The 16,250-nt window shown below is 57.1% G+C and overlaps 1 protein-coding gene across 1 annotated transcript in view; it reads right to left on the reverse strand.

Annotated features, from left to right (window-relative positions):
* CTDSPL2 (CTD small phosphatase like 2) overlaps positions 1 to 11,051 on the reverse strand; it is a 31,493-nt gene extending 20,442 nt beyond the window's left edge. Inside the window, exon 1 of the mRNA XM_071568169.1 lies at positions 10,879 to 11,051. The gene's annotated coding sequence lies outside the window, so the exon portion shown is untranslated. The remainder of the gene's footprint in view (positions 1 to 10,878) is intronic.
* Positions 11,052 to 16,250: the final 5,199 nt, after the last annotated feature.

Genomic DNA, 16,250 nt, shown 5'->3' on the forward strand with positions numbered 1-16,250 from the left:
GGGTGCCCGGCTGTCCCGGGGCTCTGCACATCCAGTCCACTCTGCCAGAGGAGGGCCCGGCTGTCCCGGGGCTCTGCACATCCAGTCCACACTGCCAGGGAAGGGCCCAGCTGTCCCGGGGCTCTCTGCACATCCAATGCACTCTGCCAGGGAAGGGCCCGGCTGTCCTGGGGCTCTGCACATCCAATGCACTCTGCCAGGGGAGGGCCCGGCTGTCCCAGGGCTCTGCACATCCAGTCCACTCTGCCAGGGGGGGCCCGGCTGTCCCGGGGCTCTCTGCACATCCAGTCCACAGTGCCGGGGAGGGCCCGGCTGTCCCGGGGCTCTGCACATCCAGTCCACACTGCCAGAGGAGGGCCCGGCTGTCCCGGGGCTCTGCACATCCAGTCCACACTGCCAGGGAGGGCCCGGCTGTCCCGGGGCTCTGCACATCCAATGCACTCTGCCAGGGGGGGCCCGGCTGTCCCGGGGCTCTGCACATCCAATGCACTCTGCCAGGGAAGGGCCCGGCTGTCCCGGGGCTCTGCACATCCAATGCACTCTGCCAGGGGAGGGCCCGGCTGTCCTGGGGCTCTCTGCACATCCAATGCACTCTGCCAGGGGAGGGCCCGGCTGTCCCGGGGCTCTGCACATCCAGTCCACTCTGCCAGGGGAGGGCCCGGCTGTCCCGGGGCTCTCTGCACATCCAGTCCACTCTGCCAGGGGAGGGCCCGGCTGTCCCGGGGCTCTGCACATCCAATGCACTCTGCCAGGGGGGGCCCGGCTGTCCCGGGGCTCTGCACATCCAATGCACTCTGCCAGGGGAGGGCCCGGCTGTCCCGGGGCTCTGCACATCCAATGCACTCTGCCAGGGAAGGGCCCGGCTGTCCTGGGGCTCTCTGCACATCCAGTCCACTCTGCCAGGGGAGGGCCCGGCTGTCCTGGGGCTCTCTGCACATCCAATGCACTCTGCCAGGGAAGGGCCCGGCTGTCCCAGGGCTCTGCACATCCAGTCCACAGTGCCGGGCACACAGGGAGCTATTTCTGGCCTCAGCTCCCTCTCACTACACCCCTGGCACACACAGGTTGCAAACACTTCCTCAGCAGACCTGCCAGGATGTCTGACCACAAAAAATCCTGAGGAATTATTTAATTGTTCAGCTCATTCATGTTAGTTATCTTTCCAATTAAAAGAAAACAAGAATGTTAATGCCAAGTAAGTCTGTGCTGGACTCTGGAAGGCACAGAGCAACTCCTCCATTTGTCAGAGAACACTGACATGTTTGCAAGGCTACACAGCAGCAGAGCTGCCTCTTGCTCATCTCTTGCTCCTCTTCACCTCAATCCTGCTCTGGGATCACAACCACAGTCACATCCCACAGGACTGGGTCAGCTTCCTATGCTTTAAAGTGCTAGATAAGGGTTTGGCTGTTCCTTTGGCCTTAAAAAGGGCAGACTATTTTTACTGCAGGATAAAAAGTCTTTAAGTGATAATATGATTCTTGTTGCCCTGGAAAACACTTTTCCTTGGTACACTATTTAAACCTGATTCTTTCACAACTTCTTTCTTGCATGGTACACTTCATTCTTGTAAAATTGCACAGTCTGACATTAACTTGTGCATGTTCCTAAGGTAAAACTGACAGGAATGTAAGTGTTAAAGGTTTAACAGCTTCACCAATTTGTGAGTGATATGATGCTTTTACATGTAACCTTAACATCTAAAATTGAGACAGGGTGAACTTGAATCTTATCTGGTCTCAAAGACTTGCCTGAAATGAGTTTCACAGACCTGCCTGACTCCATCACAATGAGGTTATTTGACATGTTTTATTTTCTTCCTTTTTCCCCCCCTGCTTTATTTTGGGAGAAAAATCCACAAGAAAAAACCCCCAAACCTCATTGCCTACTCAGTGGAAAGTTATACAAAGATTCTGGTCAATATTCCAATAATACAACGTACAATAAGCACGAGTTACAAATGAGAACAGAAGTTTTGAAAGGCAAAACTGCTCTGCCCTCACACTGTAACGTTTCCAGTCTTGACTGCACCCTGATTTCCATGTATTTAATTCACAGGGTAACACCCCAGGCTGGTCCAATGTACCTCTGCCACTCCAAAGTGAGTGAGATGGAACAAAATAATAACTTTATGGCTGTGAAGTGCCAGAGATGGCCCTGCAGACAGCCAGGGAATTGCTCTGAGTGAGAAGGGGGTGTCTGGCACATGCCTCACTTTGGAGAGTTTATGTCTGAGGGGTTTTTTGAGTGGAGAAAAGAGCAGTGTCTGTCCTGCCCCAGGGAAGGGGCAGAGCTGAGCTCTGGAGCTCCAGCAACAGGTGGAAAAGCTTCTCCCTGACATGCAGAGAACTCTGCACAGATTGGCAGAGTGGATGCTGACTGGAGGCTTTAACCCTCTTTACAGACTTTTCACTCTGATCCACCCCTTCCATCAGCTGCCACGAGCTCCTTCCCCAGAGGGTTCAACACAAACATGTCACAGTGCCCAGGCCTCTCTGCCTCCTCCTGGACAGGGACCTGCCCCAGCCATGGGGATTGGAGTTTGGGGACCTGCTCCAGCCACAGAGTTTGGGGACCTGCCCCAGCCACGGGGTTTGGGGACCTGCCCCAGCCATGGGGTTTGGGGACCTGCCCCAGCCATGGGGTTTGGGGACCTGTCCCAGCCCTGGGGTTTGAGCTGCTGGGAGAGAAGCCTCCTCTGCCCCACTCAGTGCTCTGGTTTAGCACAGCACACTCAGGTGGGGCCCTGGGACTGGAGCTCAGCCCCTGCAGGAGGGGACCAGCCCAAGGTAAAACCCCCAGAAAGCAGAGAACACCCACAGAGTGACCCCCAGGCCCCCCCAGCCCAGTGCCCTCCCAGCTGCACACCCAGACCCCGGGGAGCAGACAGGGCAGTGGGCACTGATCACCACACTGACTGGGGTTTCAAACCAACACTGACCTGCCAAATGCTCAGAGCAGCCTCTACCTCTGTGCCCAGTAACTGTGACCAACCCCTGCCCTCTGCAGGCAGAGCCTCCCAGATTCCCATGGAATGGCACAAACAGCCACACTCTGTGACCTCCCAGCCCTCGGCCCAGCAGGGAGCAGAGAACACACCAAGCACAGAAGGAGCACAGAGCAATCCCCCGAGATGATCCTTTCACTTTGGAAGCACCAGCCACTGACGAGAAATGCTTATTTTTTAATCTTAAACTATTTTATGGTTTGGAACCCTATTATGTTAATTGACTGAGGACATTTTTATATTAACTATTAATCTTTGAGACTGAACATTATCAAACCTTTTCCAGGTATATAACAAACCAATTTACTATCAAAAGACAATTATCTTCAGATAAGTCCAACAGGGTAATTACAGCCAATAATTAAGCCTGACACCTCTTCACCTGGACTGCATCTCTGCAGCCCATTTTGCCAACTGAGCTCTCAGGGTTTTCCCCTCAGTGCCAGGGTCTTTCTAGTCCCTGTGCAACACAGAAGTAAAGCACTCTAAACTCTGTAGTCACCACTGTTTAGCAATATCACCTCAGCTACACTCAAGTCTTCAGAAGTTTCTTTCCAATCTCTATTTTTAAGAACATAAAAGTATCAAAATTACACTAACTTTGTTTTCCTCTATAATATTCACCAGTTCTGGCTTGATAAGCAAAATAAACAAGCTTTTCCAAGTGTATTTAAATTGATTTAATTACAACTGCCTGGTCTTGATATGAGTTTAAGTGCCAGATAAAGTAAGGCAGGTAACTCAATCAAAGATACTGTAGTTAAATCCTGTATACACAATGCCTTGACCACTCTTGTAAATCTTTCTGCTATCTATTAAATACTTTAACTTTTGTATGCTGTTCTCCCCCTCTGAAAACAAACCCTAAAACTTGAGTTCACACTGTGCTTTTCTTTGGTGAGCACAGGACAGTTCCCAGGGAGCCAGACCCAGGAGCTTTCCTTTGTCCCTTCCCTTCCCTGACAGACTCTGCCCACCATTCCCAGGCACAGAACAATTCCCAGAGAGTCAGAATAAGGAGCTTTCCCCCTGGCAGACCCTGCCCATCATTCCAGGACAGAGAACAATTCCCAGAGAGTCAGAATAAGGAGCTTTCCCCCTGACAGACTCTGCCCATCATTCCCAGGCACAGAACAATTCCCAGAGAGTCAGAATAAGGAGCTTTCCCCCTGACAGACCCTGCCCATCATTCCCAGGCTCACCCCAGAGCCAGGAGTGCAGCACATCCCACCTGGAGCCCCTGCCAGGACACGAGCTCAGCCCTCACCTGCAGGATTCCCTCCCTCCCTCCCAGGGGATGGGTTGGGGTCAGCAGACCAGGCATCACCCCCAGCCCAAAGGACTATTCCACACAAAAGGAAGGCTGTGCACCTACATGAGCTGCCCCAGGACAGGACAAGGAGGGAGGTTTCCAGGAAAGGGAGGCAAGAGAAGCATCCCAGGTGGTGTCATCTCTATGGAAAGTGTACTGGAGAATGGAGCTGTCACCTGGAGCCAGCCCACTCCTTCCTGGAACAGTGAATACTCCAAACACACCAGCTGTGGGATGTAAATACAGAAGAGTTCACACCTGGAGCCTGGAGAAAACTGCAGTGGGTGAGGCAAAATCCCAGCACAGGGTGGGAGACACATGTCCCTGTGCTGGACTCTGCCCCAGCACTGCAGCCCCTCCGTGCTCAGCAAAGGCACCAGGTGCCTCTGAAGCTCTGTCTGGACCAAGGGGTCTGTGGGGCTGTGCCTAAACCAGCAGCTTTCCCAGGGCAATCCCCCTGAGAAGGGAAAGGGGAAATGCTGGTTTTGCCCAGCCAGAGCCAGCCAGGGTAACGAGGGCTGTGCAGCTGTGCTGGCCAAGGATCCCCCTCCGGGGTTCACCACTAACCAGGCTGGTGCTGCTGCCAGGGAAGCCCTTGTGGTACAGCCTCATCCCTGGGTTGAATTACCTCCCTTCCTCTAATTAGCACCTCCTAAAATACAGGGTGAATCAAAGCAATCATGGGTTGGAATGGCCTGGAGTAAACTGAGTTATGATTTACACTGAAATCAGTGCAGCGAAAGTGAAATTGCTCCCAACGACTGCTCTGATTTGCTGAGAGTTCCCGTTAATTTATTAACTTCAATTAGCTGTTCTGAAACACAGCCTAAATAAGGACAGGTTCCTCCTCCTCCCCCTGAGGCTTGCAGGATGTTAATGTGCCCTACGGCATCACCCTGTTCTGCTGCTAATGACACTCCTGCTGTGTTGCGTGTGTTTATTAAAGTAATTTATTTACAGGTAAATTCCAAACCAAATGCTTCAGACTCTCAGTTTCCTTTCTCCTGCTTACACCTGGAACACAGACAATGACTAGGAGGATGTATTTTTTAGCATTGTGCTGTGTTAAGTACCCACAGCCTATTTTCCAGGTGCTGTGGAGTTAACAGCTTCTTTTAGTTAAACTTATTTTCATGACAGAATTATACTTAAAGCTAAATTGCTACAACAAATACATGAGCACAGAACTAGGGATGTTCTGTGACTCCTAACTAGACTCCTCACACACCAGAAGGGAGTTCTGAAGTCAGACAGGAGTTAGGACTGTTGGGAACTCTTCAATTCCTGTCATCTCCTTTCCATGGAATTCCAGCAGCCACATCCCTCAGTGGGCAGTGGATCCTCACTGGATCCAATGCAGAGAGGGCACTTCCCAAATGTTGGCTTTGGGCTCATGTTTAGCAGCACGCACAGAAATCTCCCTGATGGGGCTGGGCTCTGAAAACTCCCTCGGGGAAATGATTTCTAATGTCCCAACAGAGCAGAGATCCCTGAGCTGCTGAGTGAATCCTGCCCACCAGGGGCTCCTTCCCTGGGCTCGGCCACAGGTGTCAGGATTGCCACAAGCACTGCCCCATCAGGCGGGGAAACTGAGGAAAGAGAGCCCAGGTCTGCCCAGATGGCACAGGGGCAGTGCTGGCGGAGCAGGGAATGCACAGCGGGCTCACACTCAGCTCACTGCCCTCCCACAGCTGATTGTCCTGACAAGGGTTTTCCTTGGATCACCGGCTACAATAAAGGAACTGCTCAATTAAGAAGTTAAGAGGACCTTAATCAAAGTAATTACTGAAACTGATCTGATTGGGAAGTAATCTATTCAGAGAAAGTTCTGAGTGCCAAGTGGGAAGCTCCAAGCCAAGCCCTGAGCTGATTGCAGTAGATGTGGATGATTTCCCACTTAGTTTTTCAAGTGCTATTGAAAATGTCTTCATCTGTGAATGTCAAATATTTATTTTTCTAAAACACCAAATAATGGCCATCCAGGCATCTCAACATATAAACAACATGTTAGATGGGCTTTCAAGTACCTGGTGCATGGGAGCTGCTCTGGAGCAATGGGAGGAGCTGCTCTGGAGCAACGGGGGGAGCTGCACTGGAGCAACGGGGGGAGCTGCACTGGGCTGAGCTCTCAGGGACTGCAGCCAATCCCTGGGACACAGCTCTGCATGGGGCTGCCCCTGGCACGGCTGCTGGGAGAGCTGCTCTGGAACCAGCTGCTGGGAGAGCTGCTCTGGAACCAGCTGCTGGGAGAGCTGCTCTGGAACCAGCTGCTGGGAGAGCTGCTCTGGAACCAGCTGTTGGAGAGCTGCTCTGGAACCAGCTGCTGGGAGAGCTGCTCTGGAACCAGCTGTTGGAGCGCTGCTCTGGAACCAGCTGCTGGGAGAGCTGCTCTGGAACCAGCTGCTGGGAGAGCTGTTCTGGAACCAGCACTGGGATTGCTGCTCTGGAACCAGCTGCTGGGAGAGCTGCTCTGGAATCAGCTCTGGGATTGCTGCTCTGGAACCAGCTGTTGGAGAGCTGCTCTGGAACCAGCTCTGGGAGCCCCCTCTGCCCTGCCAGGATCACAGCAGTGATTCCATTGAACAGTCTGCCCCTGAAAATCCCAATCCATCCTGAATCTGATTAATCAGCTCTGCCCTCGTGGTGCCTGCCTGCATTTTCTGAAGATTTAACTAGGATGGACAAACATCAAATCACAGAGTCACGGGACAGTTTGTGTTGGGAGGGACCTTCTGGACCATCTCACTCCACCCCTGTCATGGGCAGGGACACCTCCCACCAGCCCAGGGTGCTCCAAGCCCTGTCCAGCCTGGCCTGGGACACTCCCAGGGATGGGGCAGCCACAGCTTCTCTGCCCAACCTGTGCCAGGGCCTGCCCACCCTCCCAGCCAGGAATTCCTTCCCAATATCCCATCTAACCCTGCCCTCTGGCAGTGGGAAGCCATTCCCCTTGTCCTGGCACTCCAGGCCCTTGTAAATAGTCTCTCTCCATCCTTCCTATCAGTTCCCTTCAGGTTCTGAAAGGCCACAATGAGGCCACCCTGGAGCCTCCTCTCTTCTCCAGGCTGAACAATCCCTGCTGTCCCACCTGTCCTCATAGCAGAGCTGCCCCAGGAGCTGCTCCCTGTGGAGCCTCCCCTGGACCCCCTCCAGCAGCTCCATCTCCTCCCTGTGCTGCAGACCCCAGAGCTGCAGGAGGCACTGCAGGAACTTTTTATACACAACACATGAAACCCAATTTTCATTTCAAATGTCCAGAGGTTGGTGCCAAAGCCCCAGTGCCAAGGGGAGCTGCCAGCAAATGATGGGATTTATTCAGATTTGGTTCCCTCCTTTCTGGGCTGAGTGAAAACCATCCTGTCTGCTTTACTCTCAGTAATGAATGGGAAAGGCACTTGTGGAGGGGAAAGGATGGAATAAGGATGGAACAGGGATGCAGTCACAGGGGAAGTGCATGTGGGAGGGGGATGCCTTCAAATCTGGGCTAATCTCAGTAGTCCTAAACTGACATCAAAGTCCAAACTCCATCAGACACAGGAACTGCCTTCCCTAGGGAGGCCAGGCTGGAAACATGTGGATGGGGAAGAACTTGCCCAGGGCTTGGACAGCTGCAAATCTGTAACTTAAAAAAGGCAGTTTCAGGGTTATACAATTCCACTGGCTTCAGCTTCAACCCTGAAATGATCACAGTGAAGCTCAGGAAACCCAAGTTACTCTCCCCAAAGGGCAAGAAGTCTCAAGCTTCTGTCAGAGCACAAACATCTAGAAACACACAGGAATTGTAAACTTCTGTCAAATTCCAGCCCTGCTCGATGCATCCAACTCTGTTACAGACTCCCAGAATGGCTGAGGTTGGAAGGGAACTCTGGAGTTCCTCCTGTCCAACCCCCCTGCTCAAGCTTTCCTTGCAAGTTCTTGCCAAAATAGTTCAGTTTGACTTTCAAAATGGATTTTACAAAAATGTGCAAGTGCTCCAGGTTATCCCACCACTCACACCTGTGAAAAAGTTCCTGCCATGGGAATGAAATACGTACACAGGAATGTGTCAGAAGAGCAAATGGGACTCCTAAAGTCTCCTGCAAACTCTATTGCCACTGGTGCCAACCTCCAGCATCACAGGAGATCAAAGGAAAGCAAAGCCAATGTGGAAAACCTGGGACAGTGAAGACTCAGTTTCCTTTTGAACTCAGGATACTTCTTGTGGTTTTTTAACTGCTTGATGCTCCTGAGCCTCTCCAGTGTCACATCCACGTGCTGGGGAATCACCACCACGGGAGGGAGTTACCAACACTTGGGGAGTGAGGCCGAGGATCAAAAACCACCATTAAATTCTGCAATGTAGGGACAGCCCCAGCACATGTGGAATGTTCACATTCTTAGAAAAACGACCCAACTGTCCCATTCAATCCCTGGGACAGACTGACAGGGGAATTTTTCTTTAATAAAGAACTTTGGTGAAACAGGAATGTCAGCTTTGGTTCATGCTGCACTGACTGGAACAGGATCAAGTCTTAACTAAGTTCCACACGATGTTTTCAGGGGAAAAGTGGAGAATGTTTCATGGAATTTAAGTTGGGATTTGGCTTGCATCCTAGAACATATATCTTGTTATGAAAACTGCTGAAACACTTTCAAGTGGGCAAGCCACAAGTGTCCTTGGAGCTCTCCAGTCAACTGGAAGTCACAGAGGCAGAACCTCCTAAAGCAGAAAAGCCTGAAATTGGGAGGGGGGTGAGGGAGGGGCGAGTACTCTTGGAATCCTGTCTGTTCTCCGGAACCGTTGGCTTGTGCCTACAGCATGAAGTAGTTACAACTTGTTTGCTGCTATTGTCACAGATCCAGGACGTTACTCTGGCTAAATCATAATCTCTTCCTGCCTCAGTTCATCCATGTGTAAACCTGGCTCGCTAACTCTTACCTTAATGTGTCATGGGGCTTAATTAATAACACTTAGGTCTTTTAAGTCCTCTACAAACATTAACTACTTCTTTTAACAACTCTCCAAGGTATTATTATCCCCGTTTTACTCATGGAGAAACGGCAAAAGAGGTTGTCACTTGCCCAAGGCAACAGGGTAATAGTTACACTTAGAGATCCTCTTCACGGTAGTCCCTGACAGTGGCAACGGATCAAGAAAGGCAAAGACAATAATGACAAATTCGAAATTACTTTTAAAAGTGCACCACACGCAACTGGAACATGATGAAAATCCCTCGAGAAACAATAGGCTTGGGATCATAGAACACACCACAACAGTCACCGCAGCCAAAGAAATGCCCCGCGCAGACCTGGGCTCGAGCTCGCCCAACAGCAACAACCGGACCTGTCCTCCCGAGTGCTCTCGAGTACCACAACACCGAGCAACAGGCGTGAGCAGCGCCCCGCAGTCCCCCGGAGCGGGCAGACAATCCGTGCGCGGCGCAGCACGCGAGTCCCTCCCGCCGCCTTCCCGGCAGGGCCGGTCAGGGCTCCGGACCGAGGGGTCCCGCTCGGAGCCGCCCCCCGCCCGTGACAGCCACAAACTCCGTGTCCGCGGCGCTGACCCCGCTCGGGCCGCCCCGGGAGCGGCGCCGGGGGAGCGGGGCAGGGGCAGGGGCAGGGGCAGCGGAGCAGGGGCTGCACCGCCGGGGCAGGGGCAGCACCGCCGGGGCAGGGGCAGCACCGCCGGGACAGGGGCAGCACCGCCGGGACAGGGGCAGCACCGCCGGGACAGGGGCAGCACGGAAGGGCAGGGGCTGCACGGCGGGCGAAACGGGGCAGGGGCAGCACAGAGGGGCAGGGGCAACAGGGCAGGGCCAGGGGCAGCGCGGCAGGGACAGCGGGTCAGGGGCAGGGCCGGGGGCAGCGGGGCACGGGCAGCACGGCCGGGGCAGGGGCAGGGCCGGGGGCAGCGGGGCAAGGGCAGCACGGCCGGGGCAGGGGCAGGGCCGGGGGCAGCAGGGCCGGGGCAGCACGGCCAGGGCAGGGGCAGGGCCGGGGGCAGCACGGCCGGGGCAGGGGCAGGGCCGGGGGCAGCAGGGCCGGGGCAGCAGGGCCGGGGCAGGGGCAGGGCCGGGGGCAGCAGGGCCAGGGGTAGCACGGCGGGGGCAGGGGCAGGGCCGGGGGCAGCACGGCGGGGGCAGCGGGGCGGCCGGTCGGGCCCTCCCCCGGGGCCGGTGACAGGCGCGTCCGGCGCTGCCGCCCCGGCGGCCACAACAACAGCAGCAACAGGCGCGTCCTGCGCGGGACCCGCGCGGCTCGGCCCTCGGTGCGCCCGCAGCGCTCGGCCCGGCCCGGCCCGGCCCCGCCGCAGGCCTCGGCCCGGAGGGGCGGGCGGGGGGTCCGGGCGGGCTGACACCCAAAGCTCCGCCGCCCCCCGCGCCGGGGCCGGCCCGCCGGGGCCGCGCCGGGACCGCCCGCGCTCCGGGGCCGCGGGCTCAGGCGGGGCCGGGGGGCGGCCGCGGGCAGAGGGCCCGGCGCGGGCGGCCCTGAGGGGACATCCCGCCGGTCACTCGGAGCGGCCACCCCGCGCCCCGCCGGAGCCGCGCCGGGACCCGCTCGGCGGCGCCGCGTCACTCACCTGCGGGAGCGGGGCCGGGCGGCGGCGGCGGGGCCGGGCCGGGGCCGGGGCCGGGCCGGGGCGGGCGGGGGCGCGGGCGGCGGCGGCGGCGGGTCCCGCTCCGGGCGCTCAGCGCTCAGTCGCCATTTCCCGCCTACCGACCCGCTGCACCGCACCGAGGGACCCGGATGGCAGCGGCGCCGCCGCGCAGGCGCGGAGCGGCGGGCAGGGAGGGCAGGGGGCCGGGCCGGGGCAGGCCGGGAACGGGCGGCGGGGCCTGGGCGGGAGCGGCGCGGGGAGCGGGGACGGCTGCGGGAGTGGGAACCGCACCGGCAGCGGCACAGGGAGCGGCTCCGGGAACGGCTCCGGGAGCCGCCGCCTCGGGCGCCGCGGCCGAGGGTCCCGCGCGGATCAGGCGGGGCCGCGGCGCTGCGCTGGCTCCGGGCCGGGCCCCGAGGTGAGGGCGGAGCGGGAGCGCTGAGGGGAGCGCGGGCCGGGGGCGCGAGCGGGGCGGGGACTGAGGGGCAGCCGCGGCCGCCGGGAGGTGCTGCCCGGGGAGACCGGAGGGATCGGCGGTGCTGCCCGCGGAGGATCGGGGTGGTCGGCGGTGCTGCCCGGGGCCCATCGCAGCGCTCCCGCAGCCGGCGGAGCCGGGGCCGCCCCTCCCCGTGTTCCCTCTCGGGCACCGGCGGCGGCTCCCGGGCCGTGCCGCAGCTCAGGTCAGTCCCCGGGCCGTGCCTGTCCCCGGGCCGTGCCAGTCCCCGGGCCGTGCCTGTCCCCGGGCCGTGCCTGTCCCCGGGCCGTGCCGCAGCTCAGGTCAGTCCCCGGGCCGTGCCTGTCCCCGGGCCGTGCCTGTCCCCGGGCCGTGCCTGTCCCCGGGCCATGCCAGTCCCCGGGCCGTGCCGCTCCCCGGGCCGTGCCAGCCCCCGGGCCGTGCCTGTCCCCGGGCCGTGCCGGTCCCCGGGCCGTACCTGTCCCCGGGCCGTGCCAGTCCCCGGGCCGTGCCGCTCCCCGGGCCGTGCCTGTCCCCGGGCCGTGCCGCTCCCCGGGCCGTGCCGCTCCCCGGGCCGTGCCAGTCCCCGGGCCGTGCCGCTCCCCGGGCCGTGCCGCTGCCCGGGCCGTGCCAGTCCCCGGGCCGTGCCGCTCCCCGGGCCGTGCCTGTCCCCGGGCCGTGCCGCTCCCCGGGCCGTGCCGCTCCCCGGGCCGTGCCAGTCCCCGGGCCGTGCCGCTGCCCGGGCCGTGCCGCTGCCCGGGCCGTGCCTGTCCCCGGGCCGTGCCGCTGCCCGGGCCGTGCCGCTCCCCGGGCCGTGCCGCTCCCCGGGCCGTGCCTGTCCCCGGGCCGTGCCGCTCCCCGGGCCGTGCCAGTCCCCGGGCCGTGCCGCTCCCCGGGCCGTGCCTGTCCCCGGGCCGTGCCGCTCCCCGGGCCGTGCCAGTCCCCGGGCCGTGCCGCTCCCCGGGCCGTGCCGCTCCCCGGGCCGTGCCTGTCCCCGGGCCGTGCCGCTCCCCGGGCCGTGCCTGTCCCCGGGCCGTGCCAGTCCCCGGGCCGTGCCGCTCCCCGGGCCGTGCCGCTCCCCGTCCCTCGGGTCCCCCGGCCCGCCCAGCGTGACCCGTCCCCAGCGCGCCGGGCACCGCTGGGTTGTGGTTTCGGTCGCTGTTTGAAGTCACCTGTTGGAGCCTGGTGTGAAGTTTTATTTCCACTTTCTCTTTTCCCTTTTCCAGGCAGCCTCTTTGGCATGGCGTTAATATCTGAACGGCTTAATGAAGCTGCTTGACCATCTCATGCAGTGGGTCACATTTATCATTTCTATGCTGCTGATCTTGGATATCTTAATTTTTGCCTTGATGATCACTTTAACTCACCAGGGTAACTTCTTACAGTATTGCTCAGAACAGAATGTTTTAATGGGAGTAGGTGGCATCCACATCCTCTAATTTGGCAGCAGAGAAACCCACACAGGTGTTGTTTCCTTTCTGCTACTTGTTGGCTCCCTGCTTACCTTTTGAACCTGATAAAAGTCCCAGCTCTTTAGTGACCCAAACATTCACTGGCTTGTTAAACAGAACTACGTTTGTTGCTGTGAAGCCAAGATTTGTTTGAGTTCTGTCACAGGACTCTGGTGGGCTCTCCTTAGCAAAGACACTATAAAGCTGATTTTATCGTAGTTTCCTAAGAAAAGAGGTCATAGGCAGGCAGTGGAAACAGTGCAGCCCTCCTTCAGAACAAGTAATAGTTATTCCTTTAGGACATTCAAGGATTTCTAAACACATTAACAACAGCAGGTGAATATTTTGTGAATGATCAGCTGTGGAAGAGGTTGGTTTGGACATGTTAAAGCTTAATTAGCATCCTTTGGCAGTTCCTTAGGAGGAACTAGTGTGGCAGGATAACTGTGTGATGTCTCATGCTGGGAGCCCAACAGGACATTCACTGATACTTAGAAAGTGGGAGTTTGGGGAAATGGTGGGTGGAAATACTCTCTCAAGCCATGTAATTAAAGTGAAATGAGCTGCCAGAGATCATCCAGCAGAGTCAAGGCAAGCAGGTATTGGGGAGAGCACCAGCGTGGCCAAAAGCACACTGGGAAGGCATTAAATGTGTGATTCAGGGCTCAAACCCATCTTTGGGCAACCAGAACTGTCGTTTTCTGTGTTACTGGGTATCAAAATCTGTTTTTCACAGTGTCTCGTGCTCTCCCCGAGTGCCCTGGTGGCGAGTTCGGGAGGGGGGTTGGACTGGCAGGAAAGGGACTGTGTACAATGTTGCTGGTTGTGTTGCTGCGCAGGCAGAGGTGCAGAGGTCCCTGCTGTCCCCGCTGTTGCCCCTGTCCCCTGCTGTCCCCGCTGTCCCCCCTGTCCCCTGCTGCCCCCCCCTGTCCTCGCTGTCCCCCCCTGTCCTCTGCTGTCCCCACTGTCCCCGCTGTCCCCCCCTGTCCTCTGCTGTCCCCGCTGTCCCCTGCTGTCCCCGCTGTCCCCCATGTCCCCACTGTCCCTGCTGTCCCCCCCGTCCCCCCTGTCCCCCGCTGTCCCCGTTTTCCCCTGCTGTCCCCTGCTGTCCCTGTTGTCCCCCGTTGTCCCTGTTGTCCCTGCTGTCCCCCCCTGTCCCCTGCTGTCCCCACTGTTCCCTGCTCCTCACAGCATGGCCAGGTGCCTGAGCAGAACTGTGACAGGACTGAGGGTTGTAGAAACAAACCAATTCTTATTTGGGTTTATATGTTACTATTGCCCATTTCCAGTGTTAGTTGTTGCTTTTGCCCATCTGAAGGGAATCGATTCCTGGGTGGGTGATCAGCCATCCGTGCATGTGAGATAAATGAGAAGCAGCTCCCAGGCTGTGCTGCTCCTCCATCCCTGACGTCTGGGAGCCAATCTGGCTGTCCAGGAGCAGCTCCAGACTCGTGTTCTCACTGCTGACACTCCAGCTGACAGCAACAGGGATTCCTCTGCTCCCAGATCCCCACAGAAACACTGGAGATGAGCCTGTGTTTGATCTGGCACGGGGCAGCACTGGAGGGGGGCAGGACACATTCCTCCAGGGAGGGAAATGCACAGCCACAAGTGGCCAAGCCCCACTTTGGGAAGCTGAACTGTGGATTATCCACACCAGTAATCCCAGTGTGGCTGCTTGGGGTTTCCTATAGGTTGAGGAACTGGAGTATTATGGTTTCCAGATTGGCATGGAAAAGCTCAGGCATAAATATGATTACTGTGTTTCTGGCTGGCTTGGAAATTCCAATGCACTCTCATAAATAGGGAGAGATGCCCCCAGTTGGTTTTGTGGGTTTGTTTTCCTCTTTTATTTAAGCTACAGGAATTTGGTCTCCTCTGCCCTGGAGCCAGCTGGAAGAGCAGGGCACTGCTCCTTCTCCAGCCCCATCCACATTTCCCAGTTCATCGCAGCAGGACTGTTATCCTGGTAAATGTTTTGGTCAGTGTCCTCCAGGAAGGGTCACAGGTTACTTTACCTGGAAGTTCCACCCTTGGCTCCCACATTACTGAGAGCTCCAGTGACTCCTGGAATGGGGATTGCAGCTGACAAACTTATGGCACGCTGAAATTCTCCTTAAGAGGCAGAAAGGAGGAAGTGTCAGACAGAGAATTCCTCCAGAGGCCTGTGGGGACAGTGAAATGGGTCCTGCTGGAAATCTGGGATATCAACCCCTTGTTTTAAGTAAACCAGCACCATTCAATGCAGCTTTTTTCCAGGGTGCAAAGTGTAAACAGTGGGAGTAAATAGATTTATAGGGAAGAAAATGTTTTGTCCTTTCTGTAGGTTCTGTTGCAAAACTCTCACAAGCTCTTCTGTCCTGCAGGCTTTGGGTTTCCCACTGTTGCTGGGTTTGCCTACATGAAAATGTGAAAGGAGAACATTTAATAAAATCCACAGGCCATTATCTCATGTCTGTTTACTTCTTGTCACTTTGAAGTGGCTCTTTGCAGCCATTGAAACACTGGAAAATGTGGAGTTTTGTTTCATCCATGACGGGCTTTTCCCTTTTGGTGAGATCCTGCCCATCAGCTCGTTTGGTTTTCCTCATGTTTAAACTAAAATGGGTTCTTTGATGAGTCTTGGTTTTTGTGGGCTCTGTGTGACTTTGGGAAAGCTTCAGCAGAGGCTGTTTGCTGAAAACCTCCCAGACTGGGCAGCTGGGACTGGCTGGAATGACTGGGGGTGTTTCTCTGGCTGGTGGTGGAGGTGTCTGAGTTTCCCCCAGTGGCTGAGCTCCCCCCCAGCCTGGGCAGCCCAGTCCCAGCTCCCAGCTTGTTCTAAATGCCCTGCCATGTGGATCCCAAGGGGCTTCTCACTGGAGCCTCAGATCCAGCACTGGCTGCACCGAGGGCACCTGGGGGTGTTGGTTAAGGGGCCGTGGTGGGAGGGGCTGGGCTGGGTCTCCTGTGAAACCCTGGAATGAGACCCCGCTTTGGTTCCAGGCTCGCTGGGGCTGAGGGAGCAGCTGCCCAGGATCTGTCAGCGCTGTGTGTGCTGCCATTGCCATGGAAACGGGAGCTGCTCCGCACAACCCGCCGGGGAGGCTGGAATTGCGTTCTCCAAACAAACCCGAGCTGCTCTGGCTTTGGAGCCCTCACACCCCAGTGGTGCAGCACAGCCCGGGGGCTGAGAGGCCACAGGGATTGATGTTGGCAACTGATGTTGGAAAAGTGAGCTGCTGTTTGATTAGAAAAGTGCATCCAGTTCATCACAGGCTCCTGCAGGTACCTGAGGCCATCCCAGAGTTCTCCTCCCTGAGCCCACCTTCCTCCAGAGAGGGGAGGGCGTCCTGGATGGGAACTCCAGGTGTCAGCCAGCTGGCAAAGTACCTTGTTCTTAAAAAAACAGAAAGTGGCTCATCAAACACACAACTGAAAATGAGTTTGTATTGTGAGCCACTTAATAT

This window comes from Pithys albifrons, chromosome 13 (genome assembly GCF_047495875.1).
Source record: "Pithys albifrons albifrons isolate INPA30051 chromosome 13, PitAlb_v1, whole genome shotgun sequence".
NCBI classification, from domain to species: domain Eukaryota; kingdom Metazoa; phylum Chordata; class Aves; order Passeriformes; family Thamnophilidae; genus Pithys; species Pithys albifrons.